Genomic DNA, 16,998 nt, shown 5'->3' on the forward strand with positions numbered 1-16,998 from the left:
AACTACTTTGAGATGAGTTCGTTCCCTAGGTGGAGAGGGTACAACTGGCCCAGGAGTTTCTGTCTCTCAAGCAGAAGACAGAGACAGTGACAGAGATCACGTGGATTTTTAATGAGAGGGCGGTATTCTGCCCTGTGCACATGGCTACTGACCAAGCACGTGTGAGCCGGTACTTGAGCATATTGAGGAGTAACATTCAAGAGTTCGTTACGTACTCATCATATTGGAGATTGTGTGAGATACATACCAATTCTAGGAGGAGGGAGATCGAGCTGGAGACTCAGACGAGGGAGGATAGAGAATCTCATGGGAGAGATAAGATACCAAAGCAATCGTAGTCGGAGACCAAGCAGCCTAACCCGCTGATTCTAGAGTAGGAGGCCAGAAGGGCCACACTTGTGGCAAGTGTGGTAAGAGTCACGAGGGATCTTACCAACAGAGAAGTTGCTACATATATGACAAAGAGGGACATATAGCAAAGGATTGCCCCAATGGATTTTTAGTTTGATTTCATTGCAACCAGACTGGCCATCGAAAGGCCAAGTGTCCTCATCTCACTCAGGGACCAGCCTATGCCTCTTCTCCTGCCGCCTTGTGTGTTACTAATGGTCGGCTAGGGAAGGCCGAGGCTCCGAGAGCTCGTGGGAGAGCCTTCCAAGTGACTACGGAGGAGGTCTGCGCATCACCTGACATTGTTGTTGGTATGTATCTCATTATTCATGTTGTTATTATGACTAGTTTATGATTATATTGTGTTTAATATATGTACTTTTCTTGTGAATTATATGCCAAACTTGATGCTATTTGACTCGGGTGCGAGTCGATCCTTCGTTTTTTTATCCTTTAGTCGTCGCATAAGTGTTAGACGCGAGGCTTTGAGTCGACCACTGAGGGTTTCTATAACCGACGAGCATGCGGTTTTTGCCACTGATGTATTCCGGGGTTGTGTTTTGGAGATTTTTGGTGTTGAGTTTTCGATAAATTTGGTTCCGATAGCGATGCGAGATGTATGCGTCATAGTGGGATGGGTTGGTTGAGCCGATTTGGATCTACGATTGATTGTGAGCGTCAGATGGTGACCATTCAAGAACCTAGTGGGGGAGTACTTACTGTTTATGGCGAGGGAACTAGATCGGGATCATCTTTCTGCTCTGCCGCCAGGGCAAGACAAAGTCTACAGCAGGGATGTATGGGCTTTTTAGCTTATGTAGTGGATACTCGGGTTGTCAACGAGAGATAGATTTTTGTTTTCGATGTTCCAGTGGTATGTGATTTCCCAAATGTTTTCCCTGAGGATTTGCGGGGTGTGCCTCCTGAGAGGCAGGTGGAGTTCTGGATCGATTTGGTTTCGGGGGCGGTGCCTATTTCCAAAGCAGCATATCATCTCGCACCTCCCGAGGCGCAGGAGTTATCCTCGCAGATTTAGGAGCTTGGGAAAGGTTTCATTTGGCTGAGTAGTATGTCATGGGAAGCGTCGATCCTTTTTGGAAAGAAGAAGGATGGTTCACACCAGATGTGCATCGATTACCGGGAGTTGAACAAGTTGAAGGTTAAGAACCACTATCCATTGCCAAATATCAGCGACTTATTTGATCAGTTGTAGGGAGCGTCTTGGTTTTCCAAGATTGATTTGAGCTCTAGTTATCATCAGATGAGGGTCCGTGAGGAAGATATCCAAAAAATGGCCTTTCAGACTCGTTATGGGCATTATGAGTTTGTGGTGATGCCTTTCGGGCTCACCAACGCACCGACAATGTTCATGGACCTCATGAACCGGGTGTGTAGGCCCATGTTGGATCGATCGGTGATCGTGTTAATTGACAATATTTTGGTGTACTCGAGGTCTAGGTAACAGCAGGAGGAGAATCTTCGGGAGATTCTTAGAGTGTTAAGGAAGGAGAGCCTTTACGCCAAATTGCCTAAGTGTGGTTTTTGGTTACTAGAGGTCCAGTTTTTGGGACACCTCGTTAATCAAAATGGGATTATGGTCAACCCGACCAAGATTGAGGCAATTATGGAGTGGGAAGTACCAAGATCCCCATCTGAGATCAGAAGTTTTCTTGGCCTGGAAAGTTATTATCGAAGATTTATTAGGGATTTCTCCAAGATTTTTGCCCTCTCACTAAATTAACCAGGAAGGGAGTTGTTTTTTCTTGGGGGCTAAGCAACAAGCATCATTCAAGACTCTTCGCCAGAGCTTGTGCGAGGCTCCAGTACTAGCCCTCCCGGGACGTATGAGTGTTCGTGCTTATGAGTCGATTATTATATGTATGTTGGTCCGGGGGTAAAGGAAGCATTGTCTTGTCAATCCTAAGAAGTTTCATCACCCAGTTTACATCCCGTTGTTTATTATATCCCTGGGAATTGGTTACCAAAAAGAGTTTCACTTGAAGGAGTACCTAGTCTCTTGTCAAGAAAAGAATTATAGGTAGCAGTGTGTGATTTGTGATTCTGTTTTCTGGTGGGAACCTCAGGTTATCAGAAGTTGAGTAGCCGGTTGGGAGATAAGAGCAATGATTCTGTGTGGGCGGTATGTCAGGGAGCCAGACCATCTCGAGACTTCAGATTTCGGATTGAGTAAATGTGATCATATTGCATTTATCTTCTGGTTTCACGACCCTATGAAGGTTGGATACGGTTGACTTGGAAAGAGTTGGGGTATGTTGGTAGTTGTGGCCATATAGTTCAAGTCTTCTAGCGTGTAAGGAATGATAAAAACGATTTCGAGGACGAAATCAAATTTAAGTGAGAGAGAGTTGTAACATCCCTTTTAAAATAGAATAATTAAATAATGAACTCAGAACCTCGAGAAGTAATTATTATTATTATTTTATATTATTATTGTCCAAAATCAAATAATAATTAGTGGGGTGTTGGTTTCGAGGAGCCAAATGACATGACTTGGAGTTTCGAGAGTTAAAGTGTAATTTTGGGACTTATTTTGTAAAGATTTTCATAATTCAGGGGGTTTTTGGTATTATTTGGACTTAAGATGTAAGGATTTATGGAAGCAGGGGCTGATTGGTAAGATTTAAGACTTAATTTGTAAAGGATTTCAGGAGGCAAGGTTTAAATGGAAAATTATGGATATGCTTTGAAAGAAAAAGGAAAAGGAGGGGCAAATGTTGTCATTATGGGGTGTAGTTTATGTGAACCGGGTATTTAACCTCCAAGTTCCGTCCAACCCTAACCTTAATCGATGTCTTCAACCGGGTATTTAACCTCCAAGTTCCGTCCAACCCTAACCTAAATTACATCGAGAAGCCGGTCGCGATTCTGGAACGGAAGACCAAGACCTTGAGGAACAAGGTAATTCAGCTAGTAAAGGTGCAGTGGCAGCACCGGAAGGGGTCTGAATGGACGTGGGAGGCTGAAGAGGAAATGAGAGCGCACTACCCGGAGTTATTTGCAGATCCAGCCGTAGCAGACTTCGAGGACGAAGTCTGAGACAAGTGGGGGAGAATTGTAACGACCCGTTCCCGGTATGTTGATTTATTGGTAATTATAGTGAGTTTTTTTCAAGAGGGACTCGGCGAGTTCTAGCCTGACTCGCCGAGTAGGGTCGCGCCTGAGGGCACGCGTGAGCCGGGGACTCGGCGAGTCCATATCCCTGACTCGGCGAGTCCATCTGTCTGGGTGAAACCCTAAATTCCCCGGGTTGCCCACTATTTAAACCACCTTATAGCCCCCATTCTCGCCTCCCTCACCCTGAGAACGCAGTGATAGAACCCTAATCCTCCCTTGAAGAGCTTATATGTGTTTTGGTGCCATTTTGTGAAGGTGTGAAGAAGGAGAAGAAGGAAGAAGCAAGGAGAAGTGTTGTAGTGCAAAGATCCAAGGCCAAATCAGAGTTAATTGAGGTATTTTCGGAGTTCCATCTTGTTATATGCTTTAAACTTCCATTAGAGCTCTCCTAAGAGCTAGTTGATGCTTGTTCCAAGCCTTATGTTTGCATGAACGTCTTAGTAAGTCAAAATAGCTATGGATCTGAATGTTGGGGTGTTGTAGAGCCCAGATCTACTGTCTTTTTGGAGTTATATTGCATGATGACCATAGATCTACCCATTTTATGCATCCTTTAGCCTTATTTTCCTTATTCATTAGGTTGTACACGTAAAGTTGGAAACTTTACGTGGTAAATCAGCTTATTGGACTCAGATCTATCAATTGTATGCATTGGATTCAAACAAAATCAAGTAAAAATCAGTTGCATGGCGGCAACTCGGCGAGTCGGAAGAATGACTCGACGAGTTGGGTCGCGAGTCCCGAGTTCTACAGTTTTATCAGTGTCGAGTGGACGAGGTGAGTTAGGGAGTGGACTCAGCGAGTTGAGGGTAAACTCAGTGATGGGGGGGACTCGGCGAGTTGTTCATCAACTCGGCGAGTCCAAGGCAATCTTCTTGGGATCAAGCACAACTCGTCGAGTCTGTTCATACGACTCGGCGAGTCGGATGAAGATTGGCTGAGTTCTTGGATCAAGAGGGTACTCGTCGAGTCGATGCCCGACTCGGCGAGTAGCAGCGAGTAAGAGTGAAAAGTGAGAAGTAGGACTCGGCGAGTCAGCCCAAAAGATAATTGACTTTGACCGAGGGTAAAAGAGTCATTTTACCCCAAGCGTAGTGTTTAGTATTTGATTGAGTGTGTTTATGGACTTGTAGCCGAGGAGATTCAGGAGCAGCCGCCGTTAGCTTTCCGAGCCACACACTCAGCAGCCAGCTTACGAGGTGAGTTTCCTTCCAGTAGGAACGGGTCTAAGGCCACAATGCCGGCCCGTTCAGTTAGCAGTAGTTTCCGGATTTAGGTCCGATGCAGTAATTAGTATGTTCGATGCCTTCGTGACTCGAACAGGATTTGTGTGCTATGTTTTATGTGTTAAGCATTATGTGTTCCGGGCCACGGCCCGATGTAGCATGTCGTATATGTGTTATGCTATGCCATGTTCAGTCAGTCAGTTCCGGACTTCGGTCCGATGCAGTTAGTTCCGGACTTCGGTCCGATGCAGGGGACAAGGTCCCAGTCAGTTCCGGACTTCGGTCCGATGCAGTTATTTCCGGACTTCGGTCCGATGCAGGGGACAAGGTCCCAGTCAGTTCCGGACTTCGGTCCGATGCAGTTAGTTCCGGACTTCGGTCCGATGCAGGGGACAAGGTCCCAGTCAGTTCCGGACTTCGGTCCGATGCAGTTTCCGGGCCTCGGCCCGATGCAGTGGGCAAGGCCCAATATGTGTTTATATGTTATTGTATGGTATGTGGTAGTTTGGGGGAGCTCACTAAGCTTCGTGCTTACAGTTTCAGTTTTGGTTTCAGGTACTTCCGCAAGCAAAGGGAAGAGCTCGGGGTGACGGCATCGCACACGCCACAGCTTAGCTTTTAGCCTGGGATTGATTTAGTTTGTTTTGATTTGACGTAGTATGATACAGTTTCCGCACAGTGTTTTCTATTATGATGGAATACATCACGTATGGTTTTATTATATGACACTCTGATTATGGTTTTGATTATATCGAAAAACGAAATTTTTTTGGGTCGTATTTTTGGGTCGTTTCAAGTTGGTATCAGAGCCCTGGTTTGAGGGATTCGGATACACTTCTGGGTGTATCTGAACTCAAACTAAGGGAAATAAAAGAATTTAGTAAAATAAAAATGTTTTACAAAAAGAATTTTGAAAGTACTTAGAAAGAAAGAATTGTTTTTAACAAGATAGAGGTGTGTGCATGCGGTCAGCCGAGCTCAAGTAAGTACTCCCAAATTACCCATACAAGTTATTTGTTCAGTTTCAGTTTCAGTAGAACAGCATGCTAGTATAGGGCGAAGGATCTAGGAGAATGCCTTATGTGCCTGCTTATGTGTTACAGCTTTATGAGTATTGCATGCTAGAATTGAGTAGACAGCAATAGGATAGCCTGTTTAGGTTATGCCTGATAGTATGAGCTTAGCATCCTATGCTAGTGCAGTTTCTTGTTATAAGAATAGTTTTGCCTGAGTCTGTTTCCCTTATCCGAATGCTGCTTGCTTCGTGCTTGGTGGGGTTCTGAGTACTGGGAGTTAGCCATTAGGTGAACACGTCACACCACATGTAATCAGGTTTGAATAATCCCAGAGTGCTGGAACTGGCCCTATTGCGCAGCTCTTGTTTGAGTCCAACCGTTGTAGGGACGGATCTTTTACTTGAAGGATTATCTGATCCTCATCACATGTGATGGTGTTTAGGTGGTGGCTAGCTGGCATTATGAGGAGACCTACAGCAACTGAGGACCAGTCGTGTTGAGCTTGAGGTTTCCCTAGGGCAAGCCTAGGATGAGAGTAGCTGAGAATGGAAGTAGTAGAAGTGACTTGGTGGAGTCAAGGCAGTTCTTGAGGAAAGTACGGATAGATGTGGAAGGTAGTAGGGGCCCATACTACTTAAAGCAGAGGATCCGTACTCGAATTAAGGAAGGCCAAGGCAAGATCAGGAAGCTAGTAGTAGTATCATGATCCCTTGAGATATTTCAGTGTTCTGATGTTGTTATGATATGTTTCAGAATGGTAGTTTTGCGTCCGAGGCCAGCAGCCGGCAGTTCAGATGCCGGAGGGGGATCAGGATCGGGATCAGGCCCGGAGGTCGGGCAGATGGATGAGCAGACTAGGGAGTTCCTTTCTTCTGAGGTTACTCGCATCATACTGGAATAGACTCCTGTGATCTTCGGTTCGATCAAGGAGGGTATTTTAGAGCTGATGGATGAGAGATTGAGTACTTTCCGTGCTGAGATGGCGGTCGTGATGGGGTCGCGCACACTTACGTTCAGGGAGTTCAGGGCATGCGGAGCTCCAGACTATCATGGGGCGCGGGACCCCATAGCGAGTACTAGATGGTTGGCGGATGTGGCCAATGCTTTCTGCACTAGCAGGTGTCCCGAGGGGGACAAGGTCAGATTGGCGTCCTGTCTTCTGAAGGACAGGGCACGGGATTGGTGGGAGGAGGTCGGACATGCCATCGGGGATGATGCGGCATTGGATGCCATGACCTGGGCTGATTTCTCTACCAGGTTCAGGGCGGAGTTTGCACCAGTCATTGAGGTGCAACAGTTAGCTAGGGAGTTTCAGGACCTTACCCAGACTACAGAGACAGTGGCGGAGATCACCGCCAAGTTCAGGGAGAGGGCCCTTCTTGTTCCTCAGTATGCAGCCGATGAGGAGATGAAGAAGGCCCGTTATCATGAGATGTTGCGGAGTGACATCCGCATGTTTATGAGCCGGTCCAGTTGTAAAACGTTGGACGACATGATTGCCAGAGCTAGAGAGAGGGAGATTGATCTCGAGATGGAGAAAAAGAGGAAACCGGAGGCGGTTTCGGGTTCAGGCAGTGTGGGAAAAAAGCCCAAGGTTTCAGATCACAGGTCTAGGGGTCAGCAGAGCCACGGTCGGTGTGGCAAGTGTGGGAGATTGCACGAGGGGGCGTGCAAGGCAGGGAGTTCCGGCTGCTACAAGTGCGGTCGGACTGGGCATTTGAGTAGGGATTGTACGGCCCCTGCTACTACGGTTACAGCATCAGATCTGATTTGCTTTCAGTGCAATCAGAGGGGACATAAAAGGTCCCAGTGTCCCAGTTTAGCTGCAGCAGGGAAGGTGGTTGCACCTGCCCCTGCCACCTTGAGGATTACGGATGGCCGGCAGGGCCGATCTGATGCGCCAGTGGCGAAGAGCAGGGCATTTCAGATGACAGCAGAGGAGGCGCGAGCGACTCCTGATGTGGTGACGGGTATGTATCTTTTCTCCATCTCTTAAATTGTTATAATATCGTTTGAATATTACTTGATGATATGTTTTATTTAGGGTCGTTCTCGGTGAACGGCATTTCTGCTTTGGTATTGTTCGATTCGGGGGCTACCCGATCATTTGTATCGCTTGCGCTTACCAAGAGATTTAGCAGAGCTCCAGGGGAGCTGGATTGTCCACTAGAGGTTGAGATAGCAGATGATAGGACCGTGAGGGTCGGCAGAGTACATAGAGGGTGTTCCCTTCAGATATTTGATGAGCAGTTTTCAGTGGACCTGGTTCCTATTCCCCTGCGTGGGAATAAAGTTATTGTGGGCATGGATTAGCTGAGCCCCAATGGGGCTGTGATTGATTGTGAGCTTCAGCTAGTGAGGGTTCGCACTCCCAGTGGGGGAGAGATAGTGATTCAGGGCGAGAGGCCCCAGCGAGGACCGATCTTTTGTTCCGCCGCAAGGGCGAGGCGCTATGTTCAGCAGGGTTGCGCCGGTTTTGTAGCTTACGTCTTGGATGCCCGGGAGAAGGGCAAGACGACGATTGATGATGTTCCTATTGTTCGTGACTACCCGGATGTGTTTCCCGAGGATTTGCTGGGGATACCTCCTGAGAGGCAGGTTGAGTTCAGGATCGACCTAGTTCCTGGTGCGGCTCCGATAGCCAAAGCACCGTATCGACTTGCTCCCCCTGAGATGCAGGAGTTGTCTACACAGCTTCAGGAGCTGTTAGACAAGGGTTTCATTCGGCCGAGCAGTTCGCCTTGGGGAGCGCCGATCTTATTTGTGAGGAAGAAGGATGGGTCGCATCGTATGTGCATTGATTATCGGGAGTTGAACAAAGTAACGGTGAAGAACCGTTACCCACTTCCGAGGATAGATGACTTGTTTGATCAGCTTCAGAGAGCGTCTTGGTTCTCCAAGATCGACATACGCTCCGGTTATCATCAGATGAGGGTTAGAGATGAGGATGTACAGAAGACTGCTTTCAGAACCCGGTATGGTCATTATGAGTTCGTGGTGATGCCATTTGGGCTCACCAATGCCCCAGCCGCGTTCATGGATCTCATGAACCGCGTGTGCAGACCGATGCTGGATCGGTCGGTGATAGTGTTTATAGATGACATCTTGGTGTATTCCAAGACACAGGGGCAGCACGAGGAGCACCTGCGGGAGGTGTTGGAGACTTTGAGGAGGGAGAGACTCTTCGCAAAGTTCTCCAAGTGTGAGTTATGGTTGCGCGAGGTGCAGTTTCTTGGTCATCTCGTCAACCAGAAGGGTATTTTGGTAGATCCGGCAAAGATCGAGGCCGTGATGCGGTGGGAGGTCCCGAGGTCTCCATCTGAGATTCGGAGCTTCCTGGGGTTGGCAGGGTATTATCGGAGATTTATTCAGGACATCTCCAAAATAGCAGTGCTGCTCACCCGGCTAACCAAGAAGTCGGTGGTTTTTCGTTGGGGGCCTGAGCAGCAGGCGGCGTTCGAGACTCTCAGGCAGAGATTGTGCGAGGCTCCGATCCTTACCTTGCCAGAGGGAGTAGAGGATTTCGTAGTCTATTGTGATGCTTCGATCACAAGTATGGGGGCAGTATTGATGCAGCGAGGCCATGTGGTAGCTTATGCCTTGAGACAGTTGAAGCCTCACGAGGCTAATTATCCTACCCACAATTTGGAGCTGGGGGCAGTTGTGTTTGCCCTCAAGATTTGGAGACATTACCTTTACGGGGTCCGCTGTACTATTTACACGGATCACAAGAGTTTGCGATATCTTATGGATCAGCCGAGTTTGAACATGAGGCAGAGGAGATGGTTAGACGTGCTGAAGGACTATGACTGTGAGATCCTTTATCATCCAGGGAAGGCCAACGTGGTGGCCGACGCCCTGAGCCGTAAGGTGTCGGCGGCCCCTATCAGAGATCTGTGTATGAGGATGACAGTGATCACTCCATTGTTGGAGCGGATCAAGGAGGCTCAGATGGAGGGCCTCAAGGAGGAGAGGCAGAAGTGCGAGAGGATAGTGGGCCGAGTAGCTTCGTTTGATTACGACAGTCGGGGTTTGTTGACGCTTCATGGTAGGGTGTGGGTACCGTACTGGGGTGGGATACGGCAAGTATTGATGGACGAGGCTCATAAGTCTCGATTTTCTATCCACCCAGGAGCGACGAAGATGTATCGAGATCTTCGACCTGATTATTGGTGGCCCTGCATGAAGCGAGATGTCGCTTGGTATGTGGAGAGATGTTTGACCTGCCGGAAGGTCAAGGCGGAGCACCAGAGACCTCATGGCAAGATGCAACCGTTAGACATTCCCGTGTGGAAATGGGAGGATATCACCATGGATTTTGTCACCAAACTCCCCAGGACCGCACGTGGGGTGGACTCGATATGGGTAGTAGTGGATCGGTTGACGAAGAGTGCCCATTTTCTTCCGATTCAGGAGAGTATATCGGCGGAAAAGTTAGCCGATATCTATGTGCGAGAGATTGTGGCACGTCATGGAGTGCCGGTATCGGTGGTGTCGGACCGAGATGTTCGTTTCACGTCCAGATTCTGGAAGCGATTCCACGATGAGATGGGTACTCGTCTCCATTTCAGCACCGCTTTTCATCCTCAGACTGACGGGCAGAGCGAGAGGACGATTCAGACTCTCGAGGACATGCTTAGGGCATGTGTTTTAGATTTTGGGGGCAGTTGGGATACGTATCTTCCGTTAGCGGAATTCTCATATAACAACAGTTATCATGCGAGTATTGATCGACCTCCTTTTGAGATGTTATATGGCAGGAAGTGCAGGACCCCGATTTGTTGGGGCGAGGTCGGTCAGCGAGTTATAGGGAGCACCGAAGTGGTGCTCAAGACGACGGAATTGATCCAGCAGGTCCGTAGTAGGCTGCAGACTGCGCAGAGTCGGCAGAAGAGCTACGCCGACAGGAGGCGTTCGGACTTGGAGTTCCAGGTGGGAGATATGGTTCTTCTGAAAGTCTCACCTTGGAAAGGTGTCACCAGGTTCCGGAAGAGAGGCAAATTGGGCCCCAGATTTATTGGTCCTTTCAGGGTTTTGACCCGGGTGGGTCGGGTTGCTTATCGGTTAGATCTCCCTGAGGAGCTTAGTCAGATACACAACACCTTCCATGTGTCGCAGTTGAGGAAGTGTTTGGTGGATGAGACAGCAGTCGTTCCCTTATAGGACATTCAGGTTGATAGCAGCCTAAATTACATCGAGAAGCCGGTCGCGATTCTGGAACGGAAGACCAAGACCTTGAGGAACAAGGTAATTCAGCTAGTAAAGGTGCAGTGGCAGCACCGGAAGGGGTCTGAATGGACGTGGGAGTCTGAAGAGGAAATGAGAGCGCACTACCCGGAGTTATTTGCAGATCCAGCCGTAGCAGACTTCGAGGACGAAGTCTGAGACAAGTGGGGGAGAATTGTAACGACCCGTTCCCGGTATGTTGATTTATTGGTAATTATAGTGAGTTTTTTTCAAGAGGGACTCGGCGAGTTCTAGCCTGACTCGCCGAGTAGGGTCGCGCCTGAGGGCACGCGTGAGCCGGGGACTCGGCGAGTCCATATCCCTGACTCGGCGAGTCCATCTGTCTGGGTGAAACCCTAAATTCCCCGGGTTGCCCACTATTTAAACCACCTTATAGCCCCCATTCTCGCCTTCCTCACCCTGAGAACGCAGTGATAGAACCCTAATCCTCCCTTGAAGAGCTTATATGTGTTTTGGTGCCATTTTGTGAAGGTGTGAAGAAGGAGAAGAAGGAAGAAGCAAGGAGAAGTGTTGTAGTGCAAAGATCCAAGGCCAAATCAGAGTTAATTGAGGTATTTTCAGAGTTCCATCTTGTTATATGCTTTAAACTTCCATTAGAGCTCTCCTAAGAGCTAGTTGATGCTTGTTCCAAGCCTTATGTTTGCATGAACGTCTTAGTAAGTCGAAATAGCTATGGATCTGAATGTTGGGGTGTTGTAGAGCCCAGATCTACTGTCTTTTTGGAGTTATATTGCATGATGACCATAGATCTACCCATTTTATGCATCCTTTAGCCTTATTTCCCTTATTCATGAGGTTGTACACGTAAAGTTGGAAACTTTACGTGGTAAATCAGCTTATTGGACTCAGATCTATCAATTGTATGCATTGGATTCAAACAAAATCAAGTAAAAATCAGTTGCATGGCGGCAACTCGGCGAGTCGGAAGAACGACTCGACGAGTTGGGTCGCGAGTCCCGAGTTCTTCAGTTTTATCAGTGTCGAGTGGACGAGGTGAGTTAGGGAGTGGACTCAGCGAGTTGAGGGTAAACTCAGTGATGGGGGGGACTCGGCGAGTCCAAGGCAATCTTCTTGGGATCAAGAACAACTCGTCGAGTCTGTTCATACGACTCGGCGAGTCGGATGAAGATTGGCTGAGTTCTTGGATCAAGAGGGTACTCGTCGAGTCGATGCCCGACTCGGCGAGTAGCAGCGAGTAAGAGTGAAAAGTGAGAAGTAGGACTCGGCGAGTTGGGTGGCCTAACTCGGCGAGTCAGCCCAAAAGATAATTGACTTTGACCGAGGGTAAAAGAGTCATTTTACCCCAAGCGCAGTGTTTAGTATTTGATCGAGTGTGTTTATGGACTTGTAGCCGAGGAGATTCAGGAGCAGCCGCCGTTAGCTTTCCGAGCCACACACTCAGCAGCCAGCTTACGAGGTGAGTTTCCTTCCAGTAGGAACGGGTCTAAGGCCACAATGCCGGCCCATTCAGTTAGCAGTAGTTTCCGGATTTAGGTCCGATGCAGTAATTAGTATGTTCGATGCCTTCATGACTCGAACAGGATTTGTGTGCTATGTTTTATGTGTTAAGCATTATGTGTTCCGGGCCACGACCCGATGTAGCATGTCGTATATGTGTTATGCTAGTCGATGTGTTATGCTATGCCATGTTCAGTCAGTCAGTTCCGGACTTCGGTCCGATGCAGTTAGTTCCGGACTTCGGTCCGATGCAGGGGACAAGGTCCCAGTCAGTTCCGGACTTCGGTCCGATGCAGTCTGTTCTGGACTTCGGTCCGATGCAGTTATTTCCGGACTTCGGTTCGATGCAGGGGACAAGGTCCCAGTCAGTTCCGGACTTCGGTCCGATGCAGTTTCCGGGCCTCGGCCCGATGCAGTGGGCAAGGCCCAATATGTGTTTATATGTTATTGTATGGTATGTGGTAGTTTGGGGGAGCTCACTAAGCTTCGTGCTTACAGTTTCAGTTTTGGTTTCAGGTACTTCCGCAAGCAAAGGGAAGAGCTCGGGGTGACGGCATCGCACACGCCACAGCTTAGCTTTTAGCCTGGGATTGATTTAGTTTGTTTTGATTTGACGTAGTATGATACAGTTTCCGCACAGTGTTTTCTATTATGATGGAATACATCACGTATGGTTTTATTATATGACACTCTGATTATGGTTTTGATTATATCGAAAAACGAAATTTTTTTGGGACGTATTTTTGGGTCGTTTCAGTTGGTGTGTGCTTCGTGTGGGATTTGCATCCGTTAGGAGGTCGGGAATAGGCGATCGGAGCTGTTGCCGCTGTTGGAGCCTTAAGACCACTGTGAAGCCTCAACGCCTCTGTAGCGTTGCCAATAACACCACTGCCGCCGCTATTTGTGCTTCTACCACTCCACTACCAACGATGTTGGAGCTCGCCGGTTGTCTTCAAGTGGTGGACCGTCATGGCCACCGTTCTTCTCCCCCAGTTGAAGCACCTCACCCTCTTCGTTTTATTCCACTGTTACATTGCCAAACGCCAAGACCACCACTGTTGTAGCTGTCGTCGCCGCTTGTGTTGCTGCTACCACCGTGTACACCACTAGGTGGGTGGTTGTGTTACTGTTTCGGGCATAGAATGTTGGTGTGTGTGTTATTTCAGTGAAGTAGGTTTGGTTTTGTATGGCTGGAAAACCAAGAAGACCACCACCACCACCATGAGGTGGTGGCTGCCACCGTCGGCCACCACAAAGTGGCTATGTGTGTGTGTTATTTGAGATTTGTATTGTAAAAATGTAATATGGTAGGAATAATCAAAAGAAAACTCATAATCACCATCGTAATATGGTGGTTGTGGTCTCCTGCCACCACCAGCCGCCGTGTTGGGTGGCGGTGTGCCTCGTTTGCATTTTAACTCGTTTGTAATGCTTGGACAGAATGGGACTTATGAAACCCTAGTGGTCCCAATGAAACCCTAATGGGCCCAATGAAGCCCTAATTAACCTAAAAGCCCAAACATGGGACTAATGGGCTAGTATTGGGTTGGAAACCCTAGTTTTGGAAACCCCTAATGGAATAAAACCCTAATGTTGGGGAATTATCAGGACCCGCACTTGAATTAATTACGAAACTGAAAATGAAAATTAATAATCATTTTCAAATTAACCTAAGGCAATATTGGACTTAATGGATTAAGTCCTTAATGGGTTAAGTAGGAACACGTAACCCTAATCATCATTTCATGTGAAAACCCTAATTTCACTTGGGCCTTGAGTTAGGCCTTTCTTTTGGGCCTTGGTGAGTGGGTTATGGATGGGCTATCCAAGAACAAGTAAATGGACTAAAATAATTTAATGGGCTTTAGGATAAGGCCCATGTGAAGGACTTGGGCCGAATTTGGAAAAATTAGGCTATAACTGGGCCTTGATGATGATTATAAGATATTAGGCCATTGGTATACTAATAGTTTAGACTAGAATTAATGGATGTCCCTTAAGGAAAGACCATGTAGAGGTCTGGGCCCAATTTGGAAAATCGGGCCATATGTTGGGCTTTGGCCCATTACTTGACTATTAGGCCTTTAGAGTGTGAGTTGGACCTTGGGATTGGAACCCAATTATTAATCGGGTATTGTTTGATGTTGGCAGTTCGGGAATCTATCAACCAGCAGCTGGAGTTTCATCTGCGGGACTTCACCAGTGCCAGGTGAGTTATCCTGACTATACTTAGGGGTCAAAGGCACTAATGACGGCTGATTGGATATGTTATCATAGCAGTTGGTATTATGTTAAGTATGAGTTAGTTTTGCATGCTAGTTGCTATGCCAGTTTGGTAGATCTGTAGGACTACTTATGTTATTATCTGATTATCTGTATGTGCATTAGTTATGTTATATGTCGACATATTATGTGGGTTGGGTTGAGGTTGTACAGCTCCGTGCGGTAGCCAACAAACCCTAGAGTATTCCAGATACGAGATGAGGGCCAGGTATAGCATACCAGACTCGTACTGTGGGATCGGAGGCAATCCAGATGTGAGTTGTGGGCCCGGAAGGCAATCCAGACTCATATTGTGGGCCCAGGGGTAATCTAGTATGTAAAGTTGTGGATCCAATACATGTTGTTATTTGTATATGTGTTATTTGCAGTGTATTAGTATTTTGGGGGAACTCACTAAGCTTTGGGCTTACAGTTTTAGTTTTGGTTTCAGGTACCTCAGATGATCGCAGTAAGGAAAAGACGTAATGGTACAGCTCCTCACATTTTATGACTATGTTTTTGGGAGACTTTGATATTAAACTATATTGAAAACATTTTGTAATAACTAATGGCTTTCGAATGTTTGAAATTTTTTTAAATTGGATTGATTTTTTATGGGTGTTACAAAAATGATTATTGGTGGCCCTGTTTGAAGAGAGATATGGCATGGGTTGTCGAGAGATGTTTAACCTGTTGCAAGGTCAAGGCAGAGTACCAGTGTCTTCATGACTAGTTACAGCCTCTGGAGATTCCCCTATGGAAATGGGAACAAATAAGGACTGTGAGGGGTATTCACACAATTTGGGTGATTGTAGACCGATTGACAAAGAGTGCTCACTTCCTGGCTATAAGTAAGAACTCTTATGCAGAGAAACTGGTTGGGGTCTACGTTCGAGAGGTAGTGGCTCAGCATGGAGTGCCGACATCGATAGTGTCATATTGTGATGCGCACTTTACTTCCAGGTTCTAGAAGAAATTTCATGAGGATTTGGGTACCCGGCTACATTTCAGCACCGCATATCATCCACATACAGACAGGCAGAGTGAGCAAACGATTCAGACGCTCGAGGATATGCTACGCGCTTGTGTTGTGGACTTTGGTGGGAGTTTGGATTCTTATCCTCCCTTGGCTGAGTTTTCATACAACAGCCATCACTCCAACATTGTGTTGCCTCCCTTCGAGCTCTTATATGGGAGGAGATGTCAGACTCCTATCTGTTGGGGGGAGGTCGGACAGAGAGTGATGGGGAGCACCGAGATAGTGCTCAAGATGACAGATCAAATCCAGCAGGTTAGACAGAGGTTGTTGACGACCTAGAGTCGTCAGAATAGTTACGCAGATCGAAGGCGCTCCGAGCTAGAGTTCCAGGTCGGCGACTTTGTTCTCCTGAAGGTATCCCCATGGAAAGCGGTGATCCGATTCAGGAAGCGGGGCAAACTGGGCCCTAGATTCGTTGGCCTGTTTAAGGTGATTGCCCAGTGGGCAAGGTAGCTTATCGGTTAAAGCTGCATGAGGAGTTGAGCCAGATTCATAACAATTTTCATGTATCCCAGCTAAGAAAGCGTGTAGCCGACGAGACGACATTGGTTACTTTAGAGGACATTTAGTCGATGAATGTCTGAATTATATTGAAAGGCATGTATCGATATTGGATAGGAAAGTAAAGACTTTAAGGAACAAGAGGTACATATATTTAAAGTTCAGTGGTAGCATCGTAGAGGTTCAGAGTGGACTTGGGATCCGGAGTCCGAGATGCGCGAGCAGTACCCAAAGTTATTTCCAGAGGATGAATTTAAAGGCGAAGTCTGATCCTAGAAGGGTAGAATGTAACATCCCAAGATAAGGTATGTATCGATGACCCTTACTTTTATTGAATTATCAAAAATAGCCCTTAATTGAGAAAAAGGTGGAAAATGAGTATGCGGGGCGTACACATGTGTACGCTCAGCGTACTCATGTGCGTATTATGGACGTAGAGGCCACCTAGTACCTTGGGCGTACTAGGCTCAAAGTGTAAACCCCAATTGTGTTGTGGGTCCCTATTTAAGGAACACGATAGCCTCATTTCCAATCACCATTTCCGGCCTTCAATTCCCCTCAAACCCTAAATCCCATTTTCATAGCTTATGTGAGCATTTGAGGCTTATTGAGTGATCTTGTGGGATTCTTTTGTAAAGAAGGAGCTTTGAAGGAAGAATAGTTGGTGTCCAAGCTTTTGGATCTGAGTTTCCCTATGGTTGGTGCATCATCTAGATGTATCAAG

This window comes from Lactuca saligna, chromosome 9 (genome assembly GCF_052625555.1).
Source record: "Lactuca saligna cultivar CGN05327 chromosome 9, ASM5262555v1, whole genome shotgun sequence".
In the NCBI taxonomy this organism is placed as follows: domain Eukaryota; kingdom Viridiplantae; phylum Streptophyta; class Magnoliopsida; order Asterales; family Asteraceae; genus Lactuca; species Lactuca saligna.